This window comes from Centroberyx affinis, unplaced genomic scaffold (assembly GCF_046629955.1).
Source record: "Centroberyx affinis isolate AG114_WGS23_722 - 3 ecotype Tasmania unplaced genomic scaffold, CSIRO-AGI_Caff_v1 ptg001456l_1, whole genome shotgun sequence".
In the NCBI taxonomy this organism is placed as follows: Eukaryota; Metazoa; Chordata; class Actinopteri; order Beryciformes; family Berycidae; genus Centroberyx; species Centroberyx affinis.
Window position 1 is genome coordinate 248,635 of NW_027279929.1, and position 18,136 is coordinate 266,770.

Consider the following 18,136-nt stretch of genomic DNA (forward strand, 5'->3'; position numbering starts at 1 on the left):
CCTTATTCAGAATAACCAGGATAAGCTCCCAGGTATGAAACACCTGGATAAGACAGCTGGCACATGGTGATATTAGATGCAACACTGAGCTGTATGCACCTTAACTCATTTACTGTTGGTTTACATGTTCGGTGTTAGCGTGTTTTCTATAGTAATGTGATTAATTTATGTGAGGATATGCGTGAGTGGGATATGAATATAGTTTATCCTTAGTAAGACGTAAAGCTGCACAGGCAACTTAACATGTTGGCAGCGAGAGGTAACTGTTTGAAAACTGAATAATACCCAGAAATCCTGTAAGGTGACATCAGTAAACTGCGCACAGCACGCTAGAGCTGGACAATAAAAATGTCTAATTGTTACAATAAAATTTCCAACGATAACAATGATAAGCTAAAAAATTGTCAGTCTTGGGGCACTGAAGCACTGAGGTTATGTTATTGCCACTATTTGTTAGTTTGTCCGTCTCTGTCAACAGGATATCTCAAAAACTTATGAGTGGATTTCCATTAAATTTGGTGGACAGATGGGCTTTGGGCCAAGGAACAATTGATTAGATTTGGTAGTGATCCGGATGTGGGATTTCAGCCATTAGACAATGTTTTTTTTGCCCTTTAGCTATGAAGCTAAAAGGGATAGAGACTTGATTCCAAATTGGTATGTTTGCAGGGTCAAGAAATCAACTTTCAAGTGATAGGCATTAAGGCTGGGCTGATTGATTGGGCAAAACGAGTATCAGGTACGGATATTATGTATCATTGTCATTTAATCATTTTGGGCTTACATCTGTGATCCGATCCAGCTGTACAACACATAGTTAGCTGCTTCTTTTTTTTCACCAAGGTAGCTCCAGTCAGCAGCGTGAAGTTGCCTATTAAGACAACTTTTGGTTTTTCAGAATCCGATCATACGATTACGAGTATTGGGGCTTATTTTATGGATGCAGATCAGATTCTGACTATGACGTGTTGGCCTCACCCGTAGTAGGGACGATGTCTTTGGGTGTAACAACAAGTTGTTGACTTGTTCAGCTGTCGGAGGTTTTCACTCTGAGTGCACTCCAGTTTATCTTGTCCTCCATATTCTACCCCAACAAACAGGGGAGAGATGTTTGAAACCGAGGTGTTTAGATGTGACAGGAGTCACACTGTAGCAGCTAATTTCCTCCCTTTGTTTTACTTGCATTCCTATTTTTGTTGACTAATATAGTATGTTGTTATAGGTTGGCTTGTATTGCCTGGTTGAGGCAATTTGAACGTGAAAACATGTGGGCGAGAGAGGCAGATCTAACGTTGCTGAGTCCAGCTTTCTCTGGATGGAGCGCAAATGTTGTAGTTTTCACTGCTTTGGTATTGTCTTCCATGATGTCACAATGTTTTGATAAGTTAATGTAGCAAGCTTGCAAGTGCTAATTAGGTAATTAATTGCATAGATAGAAAACGATAGGTGCAGCCGTTCTCTAAGAATCGTTATTGAGACATTTATACCTGTAGTCTTTCAAATAAAAGTGGTAGACAACTGGGAAAATTTGAATGATTGTAATCAACTTCTTGTCCATTTTGCACTTTCCAGGCTAAATTGTCAATGAAACTAATTCACATTGGCAGGAAAACAAGGAAGTACTGAAATCTGATTGGCTGTTAACAGCCAATGACTGCAAAAATTTCAGCCGTGGACAACTTTTCTTGGCCGACAAGCTTGTTGAGCGTCCACACACTGTCCAAGTATCGCTAGTTGCAAGCAGCACTGATTGTGTTGCTTGCAGTGTGGACATATGGCTCCCATCAGTGACCATACCCAATACCAGAATTTAATTTGGGCAAATAGGGCAAAGTGCTGCATAGTGCAGCTTTAACTTGGATGGGAGTTGTTATTATCCAGTCTATTGTGGGCATTACTGTGACCCTCCAGAAGGGTCTTCTAAGTAGGAAGCTGACTGATAAGACTGTTGGCAAACACTGGACTTGTTAATTTGTCTTTAATGTTGCTTTCTCAGAGTAAATGTTAAGCACTGGACCCAAGAATATTTTATTTATTTATTTGTTTCCCCTTTATTTAAGCAGGAAGTCTCATTGAGATCAAGATCTCTTTTTCAAGAGAGACCTGCTAACAAACAAACGTACAGTTATAAAAAAGACATACAAGTTCATTTATACATTGCCACATACCAAACAAAGACAAATCAATAGAAACAGTTACAGTCAAAGTTAGGAAAATCACGGTTTAAGAATTTGAACTTTTCTAAAGAAACAAGGGATTCTAATTTCAACGACCTTTGCAAGTCATTCCATTTGTAAGGCGCATAGTATTGAAAACCATTTTTGCCAAGCTCTGTACATGTGGAATATCTAACATTAGGTAATCCTGAGGATTTAATCCGGATTTAATTGTGATTACAAGACTTTAGAAGAGAGAAGAGAGGTAATGGGGTAATTTTCCTAGCAGAGCCTTATAAATGAACAAAATACAATGCATGTCCCTTCTTTTTGTCAAAGAAGACCATCCCACTTTTAACTTTTAGCCTGCGTGAGAGATGTTCTACATGGGTCTTAAAGGATAGTTTAGTATCCAGCCAAATTCCAAAGTATTTATAAGAATCTACAATTTCAGTTTGGGTCCCATTGAAAGTGTGAATACCAATATTAGGTATAATGCTATTCACAGAGTGAGACCTTGAAAAAAACATACATTTAGTTTTATCAGAGTTTAGGGCAAGTGAGTGATTGATTGACGATATTTGAAAAGTATCAAAGGCAGACTGCAAGTTCGAGATAGCTAGGTCAGGTGAGGAGCCAGAGGCATACAAGATTGTGTCGTCAGCATAAAAATGGACATTGCAGCATGGTGTTGGAAGGATTATATTATTTATATAAATTGTGAAAAGTAGTGGGCCAAGAACAGACCCTTTACTCATTTCAAGTGAGTTTGATCAAAGCCCATCGGCAACAATAACATGAGTTCTCCCAGAATGCAGAAAACCAGTCAAGAGAAACATCATCAAACCCAATGGAAGACAATTTATACAGTAAAATGCTATGATCCATGGTGTCAAATGCCTTCCATAAATCGACAGAGAGTGCGGCACAATGTTGTTTTTTATCTGGAGAGTTGACAGTATCATCTGTGACTAGAGTTGAAGCTGTTACCGTGCTGTGACCAGGTCCAAACCCTGATTGCTGTGACTGTAAAATGCTATACCTGCCCCAAAAGGCTCTTACTTGTGCATTAACTAATGATTCTAAAATTTTGGCAACACAGGAAAGCTTGGAAATAGGACGATGATTGTTCAGACCACCGGTATTGCCACCTTTATGCAGGGGAAAAACCTGTGCGGCTTTCCAAACCTTGGGGATGCTGCCTGAGATAAATGTTTGATTAAAAATGTGAGCAAGCGGAGTGGCAATTAAGGGATCACTAAGATGCAGAAGACAAGGATCAAGGATGTCCTCTCCTTCTTAACATTTATATTAATTAATGCATTTGTTGTGATATGACCATATTCACAGTTCATTTGGGAAGGGAGAGAGGTGGCAGATTTGTTTTTCAATTAATTCACATTCTTCCAAAAAGCTAGACGCATTTGTGTTGAGAGGGGTCAACTCCGCTAATAGCCAGATTTCGCTTTTCTTATGAGGCTAATGCACTAGTTTCTCACTTGTCTAAAGCTCTGCCAGTGAACCTGAGAGCCTGTAGTTCTAGCTCTGGACCATTTCTTGTGTCTGATATGAACAGCAGCAGAGATTTCTGGAGAAAGCCATGGGTTGCACCTATTTATGATTCCAATGTTCTTATAAGGAGCAATAGAATTAAAAACATTAGAGAAGTGATCTAGGGCCAAGTCGGGATCAGGAATAGAACAGATTCTTCCTGAATCAGAATAGTACAAATCAAGCAGAAAACCTTGTTCCACAAATTGTCTAAATTTTGTGATGATACCAATATGGTTTGTTAAAGACTAGGAAGCTGAGTCATGTTATCTACACAGGACACATTGATCAGTTGGCCTTATTAAATCAGAGGAGAGGAAGAGAGACTGTTATGTAAGCAGTGCTCGTCAGTGTTGTTGAATTGGCTGTGTGGAGGGAGGGAAGGAGGGATCAGAACACAGAATGAATGGAGAAGTGCAGCGAGTGAAATCCTCTTCCTTTTGCCAATTAGTCGTCAGCCTGACGTAGAAGCTGCAGAAATAAGGTCGGACATTTTGGCTGAAAATTGCTAAAGAGAGAGATGGAGAGATGCACAAGTGTGGAAAAGCTCTGGATCCTGTACTTGGGCAAAATGTGGAGAAATATATGTGTGTTAGTTAAATGTAAAATCAGCTCACTATTTCCCCCAGCATTCAAATTGTGTCTACACATTCAAGTCAACACTTAGGCTATCTCATATTGGAAGTCTCTTATGCTGTGTTCGGAGAGCAGGCAAATATGATTTGGTTTTTCAAATCTGATGTTTAAGGCAGACTGTCCACATTGTAATTTTTTCAGTATTATCATTTGCTGTCATTACAACATTGGTTGTCATAGTAAGTTTCACGATTGCAGTTTTAGGGATGGGACAATATATAGAAATTCAATATATCACAATATAAAAATATGACAATATCGTGGGGCAGAAAAAAGATTCTTGATATTAGCCACATTTTATTCTGCTGTAGTAATCACAAACGAGAACCTAATGTGCAAATCACAAGTTCTCCATCTAAATTATATTATTTGTTCTTTGTAATGACATTTTTAAATCGTTTACATTCTAGCAAGCCAATGCCATCGCTAGAATGATTTATGGCTCAGAAATAAACGGGCTCACCGAGTAGGGTGCGTACCATAAGGCTCAGTCCTTCCCGCAGCGACCTGGGTTCGAATCCAGCCTGCGGTCCTTTGCTGCATGTCCTCCCCTCACTCTCTCTCCCATACCTTCCTGTCTCTCTCTCACTGTAACTGTCTAATAAAGCATAAAATGCCAAAAATAAATCTTAAAAAAAAAAATAAATAAATAAAAAAAATAAACATCATTCTGCACAGTCAGACTTTGTTGTCATATAACTTTTATTCATTACATCATATCGTGGTTGTATTGAATCATGAACCCCATATCGCGTATTGAATTGCATCGTGAGATATGCATATCGTCCCATCTCTATTCAGTTTGTATGGCGTTTTCTAGTCACGGTGCTGTGAGAAGAGGCTTGAAACCTCTTCAGGCAAGGCTGATCTCTTGCTGGTTCTCCTCCATGTTTGTTGTTCTCTGCTCTTGGCTGTAAACGACGTCAGTATGTGTCGCATGGGAAGTGAATTGTGGGAAAAAAACACTTGAAATCCAATCGGAGTGAGTAGGATTTTCAAGGATGCCAATCAACTTCCATTTCAAACCACCTACAGATGTGGTTTCAATCTCATCTGATTGGATTCCATGTGGCTGTTCAGACTTGAGAAAAAATATCCGTCTTGTATCGGATATGTCGCCTAATAAAATCAGATCTGACCTGCCTGTCTGAACATAACTTTAGTCGCTATGCTATATACTGTAAGTCACCATTAGTTTGGACGCACAGCTGACCTTTGGCCTGGCATTGTCAGTCAGTTAGCCTACAGGCTCTGTCTATGACTGATAGCAGCCGCCTTTGACACACTTCTGATGGTTTGGTGGAAACCTTAGCCGGGTAGACTATTTTTGCAAGCGGTCTTGGTTTCACACTTGTCAACATCCAGTTACATTGGCCAGTCACTGTTGTCCACCTCCGATATGTTGGAGGTGAGGATAGGCTCTTCCTCAACAGCTTCAGAGGTGTCAGTCTGTGAAACCTGCACAGAAACCTGCCTCACCTGCCTTAAGAAGCTGCTAACCCACCTTAAAAAAATGTATAAGTAGCTTTCAATGGAGAGTGTTAGTGTCCCATGATGGTCTAAATGCTGTTTCAGATGCTTTTCCACCCAGACTAGAATACAATTCTGAACCCTTTTTGATTTTTGTAACTTGTTGGCATTACATTGGTCAAATATGAAGACTTTAAGAATAATGGCACAAAATATCAGCTGGGTTATAAGGGTTGCATGACAATATTGTCTTTTTACACACACACGCACGCACGCACACACACACACACACACACACACACACACACACACACACACACACACACACACACACACACAGTTGACAGCAGTCACATGGTGTGTGTGTTGACCCCAGGGGTCAAGTTCAGCATTGTGAAGAATGCCTCTGTGCTCAGTGCCCCTCCCCCTCCTTTAACCACAAGGCTTTGAAGTTTACAAGCCTGCAGCTCAGGCTGCAGAAGGACCAGCACTGTGTGTGCAACCAGATACTAACCTACTACATTCTAATTAGTATGAACTGCATACTGTACGCTGAAGTGATGATTCAGTATATGATTACCAGCAAACGTTCAGATTGCAGTATACTCAAACAGTACGTCACATGACCTGGCCACGCTATAAAACAACATGGATGAAAATCACAATGAGTACTTCTCTCCATTAACACATAATTTACAATTTTGTTATTTTTAATTCTATAAGCCATTGCAATCAGCAGTTAATACATTTGGTAGCCTATATCATTGCTGTCAGTTCCTGGTTTATTTTTTTTTTTTTTGATTTAGTGACAACTTTATTTCTCAAAACCTAATGACAAATCTAGCTGCTTTTTTTTTTTTTAGATGTAGAAAAATTTTATTGTTGACTCCCAAAGCATTTGGCAGCAATTTCAGGGTGTCTGCAGGTTCTGAAAAAATCTTGAAAAATCTGAAAATAATTCTGCACACTGCAAGTAAAAGGCTAGAAAAGGCTAAAAATTAATCTTTAGTTCAGAAAAACTATTTTTTATAAGTGCTCAACTTAAAAGTGCATGTGAAAAAACTATATATACAAAACAACTAAGGAGCAAACAAACTCAGTGATCACTGATGATCAGTACTGATGATGCTCTAAAAGCTTCGGCTTCAGCTCTAACTTGCAGTGTGCAGAATTATTTTCAGATTTTTCTAGTTTACAATATTTTGATTCTTGCAGCTGCGTTACAATTGACCTTCATCTGAGTGCAACCAGCATCTTAAAAAATCTAAAAATGTCTTTAACTTGATTAGCTTCATTGAAGGCCTCAAAATTCAAGTCCCTGAATCCTGTTTAATACAGCCTTCAAAGGAAAATTCCTATATATCATTATATGTCTTTGTTGTTCAGTATATTCCAGGAGTTATTTTGTGAAGTATTGTAATCTGCCCTTCACCTGCCTCATATACTTCTACTTTAGTCACTTTCTACGTTTCCCAGAATGGCTTTCAACATTCGTCAGAGAACTTGCCCGGTCATGTAGTACTCTGGCGAAAATGGTCTCATAGTTCATTCCAACTGGCATTCAAAAGGTCTTGAAAAGTCTTAGATTAAACTTTATGAAACTGGCCGACAACCAGTACAGTTGATGCCACAACGTACAAATCAACATATTATGTCATCTGGTCCTCATGAGGGGCAATAAAGAGCCGTTTTAAACCAGGAAAGACCCAGGTCCTAGAAAGGTTTGACTCAAACATGGGAAATATTTTAAGTCATCTTTCATAACTCAATACAGGCCTGTTTACTAATGTGTAGCTGCATCACTATTTGTATCAAAAGCCCCCACTTTAAATCCCAAAAAATAAATATGCATAGGGTAGTTTGCACATTAGGTTCAAAATATCTTGGCTCATTCACTTCTAACCCACCCCTTGGCAAGCCTTCAGTGACTTTCATTTGATTTTGTATTTTACAAGGCAGGGTGTCCTAGGAGGCCTCTCTCCGACGAGGCTTAGCTTGTGTACTTTATGAGAGAGAGAAAGCCGAGGTCTATTTAGCTCCAGCTAAATGTCATGGGATCGTTGCACTGCGCTGATGTATTGGGATTATTATCAGGGATAGCCGAAGCTCAGCGCTGCTTCAAAAGTCGGCGTGTTTATCTGTAATGCAGGGTTAAATCTCAAGGATCTATAGCTTTGGTCGGGCTTGTTTCCTAGAGCCTTGGGTCGGCCCGCATTAAAAGAAGACCTTGATCTGGAAAACCTTTGGTGGATTTGTGGCCTTAACATGTTCTTATTGATGTGACCAATGTTTACGATGTGGTGTTACTATTGTTGAGTGATAAGCTTATGGTCCATAACCCTCCTTTTTGTTTTGTTTTTTAAAACAGGGGAGCAGCGATTGTTTTGTCTTTTGGAAGGGTTTACGGTTGTGGCTGACTCATGATCCTGGTGGTTGTGTGTGAGATGGATTACAGTGACTGTTGATGGGAATGATGGGAGATTAGTCAAGGCCTAATGACCTGTTCCGCTTTAATGCAAACTGGGTTAGTATTGAAGGAAGAGCAGAAATTAGAATGGGGGAAGGTTATTGTTGTGTATTTTTTCATGTCTTTACTGAAGACATTGTTTAAGCATTCACAGTGTAGGATGGAAAAAGTATGTGAGCCTCCAGGATAATGACTTCTATGAAAGGGGCTAATTGGAGTCAGGTAATCCAATCAATGTGATGATATTCAGATATGGGTTGGAGGTGCCCTGCTCTATTAAAACCCCACAAAGTCAATGGTTACCAACAGTCTGCTCTTCACAATAGAGATCTGTTTAAATGAAACATGCCCTGATCAAAAATGATTTCACAGGACCTCAAAAGAAGAGTTGTTGAAGCTGATATGAAGCTGAAAAGGGCCACTAAAGCATCTCTAAAGACTTGGGCCTCCATCAATCGACAGCCAGGCAGTGCACAAATAGAGGAAATTCAGTAGTATTATGTAGTATGTAAAAGTATTATGCAAAGATCACCGCAAGAGCACAGTACAAATCTTGTGACAGAAGAACTTTAGGGTAACAGCTAAAGATCTGGAGGCACTTGCTAATGTCTGTTTTCATGGAAGGACACCACAGAGACATGAAAAAAGTTTTTATTGTTTATGTGTTATTTGTTTATTCAGATTGTGTTAATCTGTTATTGTGACTTGCATGGCTTAAAATGTGACTTTGATCAGGCCACATTTTTGGAGCAGGTATTGCAGGAATACAGGTAAATAAAATAAAGGCCAAAGTGTTCACAAAGTTTTTTGACGAGGAAAGCCAGGTTTGATCACCAGCTTTGTGCGTCACAGGGCCTGAAATGAATTTAAAACACTAATTTACTTGGACGGCAGTTAATTTACCTGGGCGGGCTGCCCAAATATTAACATTATATGGAAAACACTGTGTTACTTAGCCCATATGATTCCAGACTTTTTGGACTCTGTGTAAGGGATCGTAATTCATTCCCAAATGCTTCTACCTCTGCTAGTCTCTCCTCCACTCTCTCCTATGAAATCTTTTATTCTGGCCCTGGTGAGTAACAATACATGACTGAAACCTCATACTTAGACCACAGGTTCCCCCTATAGAATAGATGATCTGATTGGATTTTGGAGCACCTTGCCTGAATTACGAATCAATGGCAGTAGCCTAATGAATAGAGGATCTAGAAATGAGTGAATGTTATGTGTGTGCAGCCCCCCCTACAACTACTCCCTCAGGCTGCTGCTGTAAATAACAATATGTTGTTGTTCAACTTGCCCGGTTAAAGGGCCAATGATGAAGTGAGAACCGAAAACACGGGTCACCGTTCCATATTTCATGTTTTATCAAATAAATAGGGATCTCGACAGCCTCGCGGTTCCCACAAATCTCATTCCCGCGAAGCCAAGGCCTCGTCCTCTAACAAGCCCTCTCTGACCTTGAACACTTCCAGGGTTTCTCTGTCCACACCCAGGCTAGTCTGGCCTTGTCCGCTGTAACACTATCTCCCCTCATTCTGCGAGCCTCTGCTACAGCCTGGAGATTTTCACCGACAGCATAGGGGGAGGGAGGGAAGAAGAGAAGGGAGGGAAAGAGGCAGAGGAGGAGGGAATCGAGACTTGGGGAAATAAGAGGGAGAGAAGCAGCGAGCTGGGAGGTAGAACGGGGGGAAAACGGTTCTTCACCCCAGCGCAGAGTTTCCCAGCCTCAGGACTTTTCCTTGAAACGGCCAGCTAACACCAGTCAGCTGGCTGCAAGTATAATTATAACGGGGCTTCCCACGAAAGAAAAGCACATGACCAAGGCCATGCATGGGACTGAATGAGCTCTAAACACTGTCCAAATTGTCTTTTACGAGACTTGTCTTTAACCCTCCAGAACAACACCCACAACTTCCTCAAATTTTGCCTGGAATTGTCAGTAATTTCATTACTTTGAAAGTCAAGATATCAAATTCCCCGATGTAAACACTTGCCGACTCTGAGATGAAGCCTCTGTTTGGATTATTGAGACACAATTAGAATAACCTTGCACATAAAAAAAGGAAATACATTTTTCTAACAAAGTCAAATTCAGGTCAGTCCGCTGGTTGAGACGGTTTATCCCTCTATACCTAAACACTCAGAAACTACACTAGTTTCTACATATCATGTCTTTTCTTTTATGTACTGAATCAAATTAGTGAAAGTAGGTTAAGATTCTATTATTGTGAAAATTTCACTTCAATTATGAATCTTCGCTGTGAATTTTCACACAACTCCCACAATCCCACTGTATTTAAAAGAACTAGGCTATACATCATCGCCACAAATGCACTGAAGGTGTATACAGTTGCACTTGTTACTTATGAATTTGCCTGTTTTCAAGCTGCAATTAATTGCTACAACTAAGTAACTTTGCAAACCCAATCCGGCAACTGCAGTCATGGTTTTATAGCTGGCTAGCATCCAAATTTACTATGTCAACAATGTCAGAAGAAACGTCCCACCTCTTTTGTTTGGATACAACATTGGATGCCTCCACCAAAATGTCAGACACCTTCATCACAATTTACGGCCATATTTGTCATTCATTTCGGTGGTATTTTCACATCTATGTGTTAAGAAATAATTTTTCAGTGAAATTGATTATTTGAGGCTTGCAACAGTAAGGTAAAAGGTAGGATTTGCTTGTCTAAATCCCATGTTACGCATTCCGCTCTGTTGTCATCCACGCTAAGGTTTGCAGATTTGCTGTGATCTCCATCGGTGTTTTTCACGACTGTAGCGCTGGTGTGTTGTCTCGTTTTCATTAAGCTACACCTAGAATTTTGAGTCTGACCTTTTAGTGGGTGTTATTTTTGTGAGCAATTCATTTTTCATTCAAAGAAGAGTGGATAGATAGCTTCTATTGGGTTTTGGTGTGTAGAGGCATTTGTTGAGTGCTCTCTGGTTTGGGATTGTTGCTTAATGAAAAGCGTTCCAAGACACCCTTCAACCAAAAAATGAAAAAGACTTTATTTCAAGGTTAGTTTTAAAAGAGCAGATCAAAACCGACGCCCATGCTTTTCTGCCATGCTGCGTCCTTCACCAGGGAGTAGCACACCAAACTGCATGAAGAACAAGATTCATGATCAATGCGGTTTTCATGCTGAAATAAGCTTAAGAAGCGTTCCAGTAATATACAGTACAGCAACTCTGGGGTATAGAGGGTTTTTAAGTAGGAGAGACACAACAGTTCATTGATGTCAGAAGTCTTTTGAAGTGTAGGTTGATTAAGTTGACCGTGGATGTAATTATTCAGTTTCTTTGGACTGCCTAGACTTTACACTGAAATTGAGATCTATAAGGATGTGTGTAACACCTACTGGGTATCAGCTGAAGACTGCCGAATAAGCGGCCGGCCCATAGCGTTTTTTAAAACCTTTGTCTCAAAAAAGAAATGGTGAAACATATGAGTTAAATGGGCCTTGCTCCAGATTGTAATAAGAAAACCATGTCATGGGAAATGGCTAGTGGATGAAATAAAAGGTCCAATCCAACTTACCAGCATTTAGCTGTAGGCTGGTGTTACTTTCTCACCCTGCTGAACAGGCTCTAACATTGTTATTGTGTTTCCCCTACATTAATTTAGCAGCAGTGTCAGTCTTTGTTCTATTTATTTTTAGAAGCATATGCTGCTAAAATTGTACCGCTGCATAACCCTGCTGAGTCCTCAAACCCTTCACTTGAACATTCTTGCCATTGTTTAAAAAATTGACTTCAACTTCACCTAGTCTTATTTGCCCATCTAGAAAACAATCAAATAAAGGGCCAACGATTAAAATCTGTTCTTGAATCACAACATTAGAATCCAAATACATAGTGCTTTGGAAGAGCAAGCACAACTGAAACTGGTAATGGGACGATAACTTGATCCCGGACCAAAATCCCCCTTTTCCCCGACTTCTACAAAATATTCTAGGGACATGTTGGCAGAGAACATACTTTAACGGTGTGTTGTTGTCTCCCTCTGTCCCCAGACTGAAGAGGTGAACCATTGTTAAGACTTGTGAATGAGTGTCAGTCACATGGTAAGACCATTCAGTCCCCATGTGCTGCTGGCTGCGGCTTTGGGCTGCAGCTCTGCATTGAATGCTATACTAATGAAATTCTTTGAGGTCGGTTAGCAGCTCCTTAAGGCTGTTGAGTTAAATCATATGCATGATATCATCAAGGGACAATAAACGGTGGTACATTGTATTAAAACGCCAATATTGGCCTGATTTATCGGCCTAACCCTATTGAAACTGTCAGGCATCTTTTTTTTTACTTTCAGCCTGAGAGGATAAGGTCATAAGGTGCAAAATGGACAAGGTTCTGCGTAATTGTGAACAAATGCAATCTTCTCTTGCAATCTCTTTTTGGCAGTCTTCTTGGGAAAATGTTGCAATTAAAATAATCCAAATATAAAAAAATACCCTACAATGCATTTTGGGTCGTGTGTGAAGTACTATGAATAACATAAACTGCTATGTATATTGAGTTTCACTCATCCAAACATTCAGGAGTGAAATGTTTGGTGAAAGCAAACCCCTCTGTTTCCTTTGGGTTTACCTTGAGAATGTGGGTCTATAATTAGGATCATTATAGTTCACAGGTCTGTTTACATGTCCTCTATAGACAACCACTGTAGAAACTCCACCAAACATTTTGTCTTGTTTGGATGCAATTTGGCTAAATAATGTATTCTAGCCAGTTTGAGATGACATGATATGAGTTTAGGACACAACAATCCTGTTTTGTCTCTAAAGGATATTTCCTGCCAGTTTAAAAGTAGGCTTGGGCGATATCCAAAATTTAATATCACGATACTGCCCAGCCAAAACATTGCGATATACAGTATTATCGCGGGTGGGGGGGGGGTCGTTATTCACGAAATATCGCGATATTCGATCGTAGCAATAATATTGAATATCGCAAGTCTATTTAAAAGTCTATTCCTCACCCTTCTGCCTTCTTTTGCGGTGCAGGTGCTGAGCCTCTGGGACAAGGCCCTGAGTGAACATACCGGCGGTGGAAACAGACTTACAACTGTGGTGAGTGAGCTACATACCAGGCTTTTACCACCGGTCCACCCACATTTTATTTTCTGACCCCGTAATTGAAAATCTAAAATATCTCAGAACTGTCAGTATACGCAAGGTATTCTGGATTTTGTGTATTTTTTCTTTCACATATATGGCCCCTGAATGAGTTCACGTCTTTTTCTCATTATTTGCTGTGTGGGTTTCAGTGGCTTGGTGTTACTAAAGGTTGCTGTTCACTCTGACAATCCTCAACACCTCCTTCCCTGGTGCAAAACCCACGCTGTTGGTGATGTTACCACCAAGTCTCTCTACTGGGAAAACGTTGAAATACTTTAATTTTGAATTGCTTGCATCATGTGTTGTTGGTGATTGGTTCATTTGTTGCATTTATTGAACAGTTGCTGAAATAGGACTATCCATCTCAGTCAAATGACAGGGGTTCCACTGGTCGTGGATTTTCTAGAATATGAAGTCTGAAGGTGTATTCCAGACAGGGAAAGTCAGGGAATATTAGGGAATTTTACAAATGGGTCACTTTACAGGGATATACCAGAATGTATTTTATTTCACACATTTATTGCATTAGATGATGGTTTTCAACCCAACTGTAGTGGAAACTAAACTGCACAGCCCTGAAGAGCTTTCCTGAGCTGAATAACAACATGAACAAACAAGGGAAAAAGACATTTTTTAGGTTATGGAAGTACTCAGACTTAGTTATGAATAGTGATGGAAAAGTTATGGAACGAAATTGTGGCATGAGAAGACTGCAACGGTCGTGCCTGTCACTAGTAAAGATTGCACGCATGGCAGTTTTTCTCACCAACTGACATTTGCTTAGTCAAAAAATCATGATGATGATGTCCTTTTGACTGAAAATTCACTCAATTATGCTTATTATGCTTATTATTATGCTTGGTAGGACAGCCATACACCTTTTATGCTTTGGAGTCCTTCACACCAAATTGTTCAAAGTGCTACTGGTACCATTTTTAAACATAAATACTTAATTGTGATACGGTGGTATAATTAATTGTGGATAATAATGGTGGAGATGATTAGTAGCCAATGTGTCACGGCAGTAGTATTATTAGTGCTAGTGTTTCTCAAAATTCAGACTATATTTCTCATAAACCCCTTTGCTTCCTGTTCCCCCTCCCTGGTGTCTTTGGTTTTACTGAAGAGGATATATAATACAAATGTCTCAAAATGAATGTGGTAATAATTTTACTGATGTTAAAATGCTACACATAATACCCTTTAAATTATTGTTTCATGTATTTTTATCTAATTAGTTTGTATACAGTGAAGAGAGACAGTAAAGAGAGACGGTGACTTGATGAGCGTTACAAGTTTGAATTGAACCCCAAAAGCCCTGATTACATGGCATGCGGCTGTACCAGTGAAACCACAAGGATACCCGAGGCAAACAGTTTACTTTCTGTTGCTCACTTGGTGCTCTGGCCTAGTCATGATGCGTTGCTGTGACAGCCATGCTACTGCTTTCCCCCCTGTTGGCAACTAGCTGTGTTAATGTCAGGTTGGCTTGGTTGGAAGCTTTTGTTTTCCTCATTGTAGAGCTTTGTTGTCAACTCTCAGCTCTGCTTGTTAATTTCATCCACCATGTTGTAACTAAACATTGTAGTCTTTAGTCAACCAATTTCACTGTTTGTTATTAGCCCACATGTAGCTTACTTATCTTCACCAATGCTGGTGGTTATATGAAGTACAACATAGCATCTACCCTAGCACAAGGTTATAGAGGCAGTGGAGGCTTACAAGCAGCTCGTAGGATTAAATCACAGCATAAACTGTCATAACGGAGGAAGCTTCGTATGATGGTTAATCTATTTAAGGAAGCAGCATTTCCTGCTATAACAGGAAGTAGCGTGTACTAAGTTTAATTGCCAGGTGAGTTGACACCATGAATTTGCCTTGGCGATTCAGTTCACGTCATAAAGACACCCGAGTAATACTGACAGATGAGACTTTATGCAGTATACATTGTTACAATAGAGATACTGAATTTAGTCTCAGGTAGGGCTGTACAATAATTCAGTATTATTGTTTATCATCTTTCAATAGATGAAAAAAAATGTTTCATGACCCCGGCAGCAAGACAAATCATTGTTAATGCAGTGGGAAATGATATGAATGACAGAACAGGATCACAGAGTTGTGGCTCTCCTGTTTCTAGATTTAGGTGACAGGTATCAAGGTCTCAGATCTAGACTGAATTGTGCAAAGTCTTTGGACAACAGGAGTTCTGACTGTAGGGTGGATTTTTGTTGTTGCAGTCTTGTGGAAACCTTTGTTGCTCCCACAAGGCTGCCGTATGAAACGGGAGAAGAAAAGACTCTTTGTCTTAAAATGATTTGGCCCACAGTATTGATTCAGTGCAGTGATTTTGCCTAGAAAGTGGCCTGTATGCTACGCCTCTTCCAGAATGTGCCCCCGTTCTCAAAATACACCGCAAATATGCCAGACGCTTCACATCCAATGTGTCCTCAAGGAAGCCAGAAATTCCACACCTCCTTCAAGGGGGCTTGTCCCTGGGTAACCCTGATGCTCATGACCTTTTTAGTCTGGGAGAGAGGGCGAATGGGAGAGGAATGAAGCGACAGACAGAGAGAAAGACACAAAGACAGAGAGAGAGTGTGACAGGAACAGGAACAAATGAATGAGAGGCAGAGGCAAATGGATGATAGAAAGAGTGATTAGATTTGCCACTCTGCTGCATTTTCTTTCATCTTGCCTCTTTTTTTGGTCCGCATCTCTGGCAGAGATACAGAATGAAACTCTCTGGATCTTAATCACAGCCGGGCAATAAAGCAATCTTTTTTATTACGCTAAAATTTGCAGCAATAGTGATGATACGCTCTTGGGATTTAGATTTAGTTTTCAGCATCTGTTTTTCTCAGTCTACACAGAAACTTGCAATACAAACAACCAATCAAGGCGCTTGTTGACTTACCGGAGAAGATAATACAATAAGCGGCGATAAGTGGATCTAGATCAGCAAGATGTACAAGTGAGCAGGCCCGGAGAAGGAAAGTGACAGTGACCACAAGCACAGAAGCACAGAAGCACAGAAAGGTCACACAGCCTCTATCATATGGAAATGGTTTGGCTCGAGCAATGCTGTACGAAAATGCCGACGACCTGTGTTGATCACAGCGGGAAACGCCACCAACCTGTTCCACCACGTGAAAAGGCACCGTCCCACAGAGCACACAGAAAGTATGAGTTTGTGGTATCATGCTAGCCTCAGTCGTCCCTTGAGCGCCAGCCAACCTGTCAGCGGTCCTTTGAACTCAACCTCAATCGTGTGAAATGGCTTAAAGATCCACTGCAACAAGTTCAACTCAGTCAACAGGTCCTTTGTTAAACTATACCATGAAATTGAGAAATGCAATTCTAGTTGCACTGGACATTTTAAGAGAAACACAAAATTGCCAACAATTCTGTGCAAACAGCTACTTTAAGATCCACATATTGATTTTTCATTAATGCGTATTACCTCCGCCAAGGACATTATGTTATTGCCCCTGTTAGTTTGTTTGTCTGTCTGTCAGCAGGATATCTCAAAAACCAATTAACTCATTTCCATTGAATTTGGTGGGCAGATAGGCCTTGGGCGAAGGAACAATTGATTCGATTTTGGTGGTGATCTGGGAATGCCCGCCATTAGTCGATTTATAATTTTTTAGCCATAACTATGAAAGTAATGGGGATACAGACTCGATTCCACATCTTAACATTTGCAGTATGTTTGCATGTTTTCAAGAAATAAATGTAACTTCAAATCTAAGTGATAGGAGTGATATCGTCCGGTGTGACAGTAAGTTGGAGCATTGTTCAGCTGTTGGCGGAGGTTTTCGTTCTCTGAGTGCCCTCTAGTTTATTTTGTCTTCAGTATTCTGAAGCAGTATTTCAGGCCGAAGCAAAGTCTGGAAAAATATTTTGGTAATATCTATGTCTCGATAAGTCGTGAAAAAGTATGGAAAAATATTGTTGTACTGATACTATACAACTACGTATTCTGATATTTATCGCTGTGGAGAATAATCTTCCGAAAAAGAAATATCTGGGGAGTGACCTGACATAGGAAGTAGGGGAAAGACGACAATTGGCGTAAATCATATTGAACACCAATAAAAATCTTCAAATCAAATCAAAATAAATCAAGGTATGGAAAAAGTATGGAACACCAACAGGCTGCTAGAGCTGTTTTTTCACCACACACAGAATTGAGCAGGTGAAAAGGTGAGCCGAATTGTTTTTCCTCAGTATAAATGTAGCAGCTCTATCCATCTAGCTCTGGCAGGTCATTGGGGCCAGGGTGCTTAGACGGGGTGACGGAGTTCACCACATCTTATTTTAACCCAAGTCCCCAGTCTCGTCCACACCTAACCATGGCCACCTAATCACCCCCAACTGTCAATAGAGTGGCTCATCCTGTTTGTCTGCAGCGCTAACTCCTCTTCCACAGTCTGTTGCTGCAAATGGTTTCCTAATTCTTAGGTAAGGGTATGTGGGTAAACAGCTTAATACAGAAAACCACTCAATTTAAGAATTCCTATGGTGCTGGACGGCCCAAACGGAATTTAATTTCTGCCAAAGCCAAAAATCAGGGAACCAAGACTTTAATCTGTGATGCAATCAAGATATAAAACCTGGAGCTGTTCCATAGAGAATGAATTCAGGGGTGTCAATTGGGTGTGACAAGGTGTGACACTCGCCATACCTTAGGTTGAATGAGTGCAAATTACAGAGAGTCTTTC

At 40.2% G+C, this 18,136-nt stretch overlaps 1 protein-coding gene across 1 annotated transcript in view; it reads left to right on the plus strand.

Annotated features, from left to right (window-relative positions):
- Positions 1–18,136, plus strand: part of LOC139650191 (F-box-like/WD repeat-containing protein TBL1XR1) — a 39,595-nt gene that overhangs the window by 2,832 nt on the left and 18,627 nt on the right. Inside the window, exon 2 of the mRNA XM_071526772.1 lies at positions 13,296–13,361. The gene's annotated coding sequence lies outside the window, so the exon portion shown is untranslated. The remainder of the gene's footprint in view (positions 1–13,295; positions 13,362–18,136) is intronic.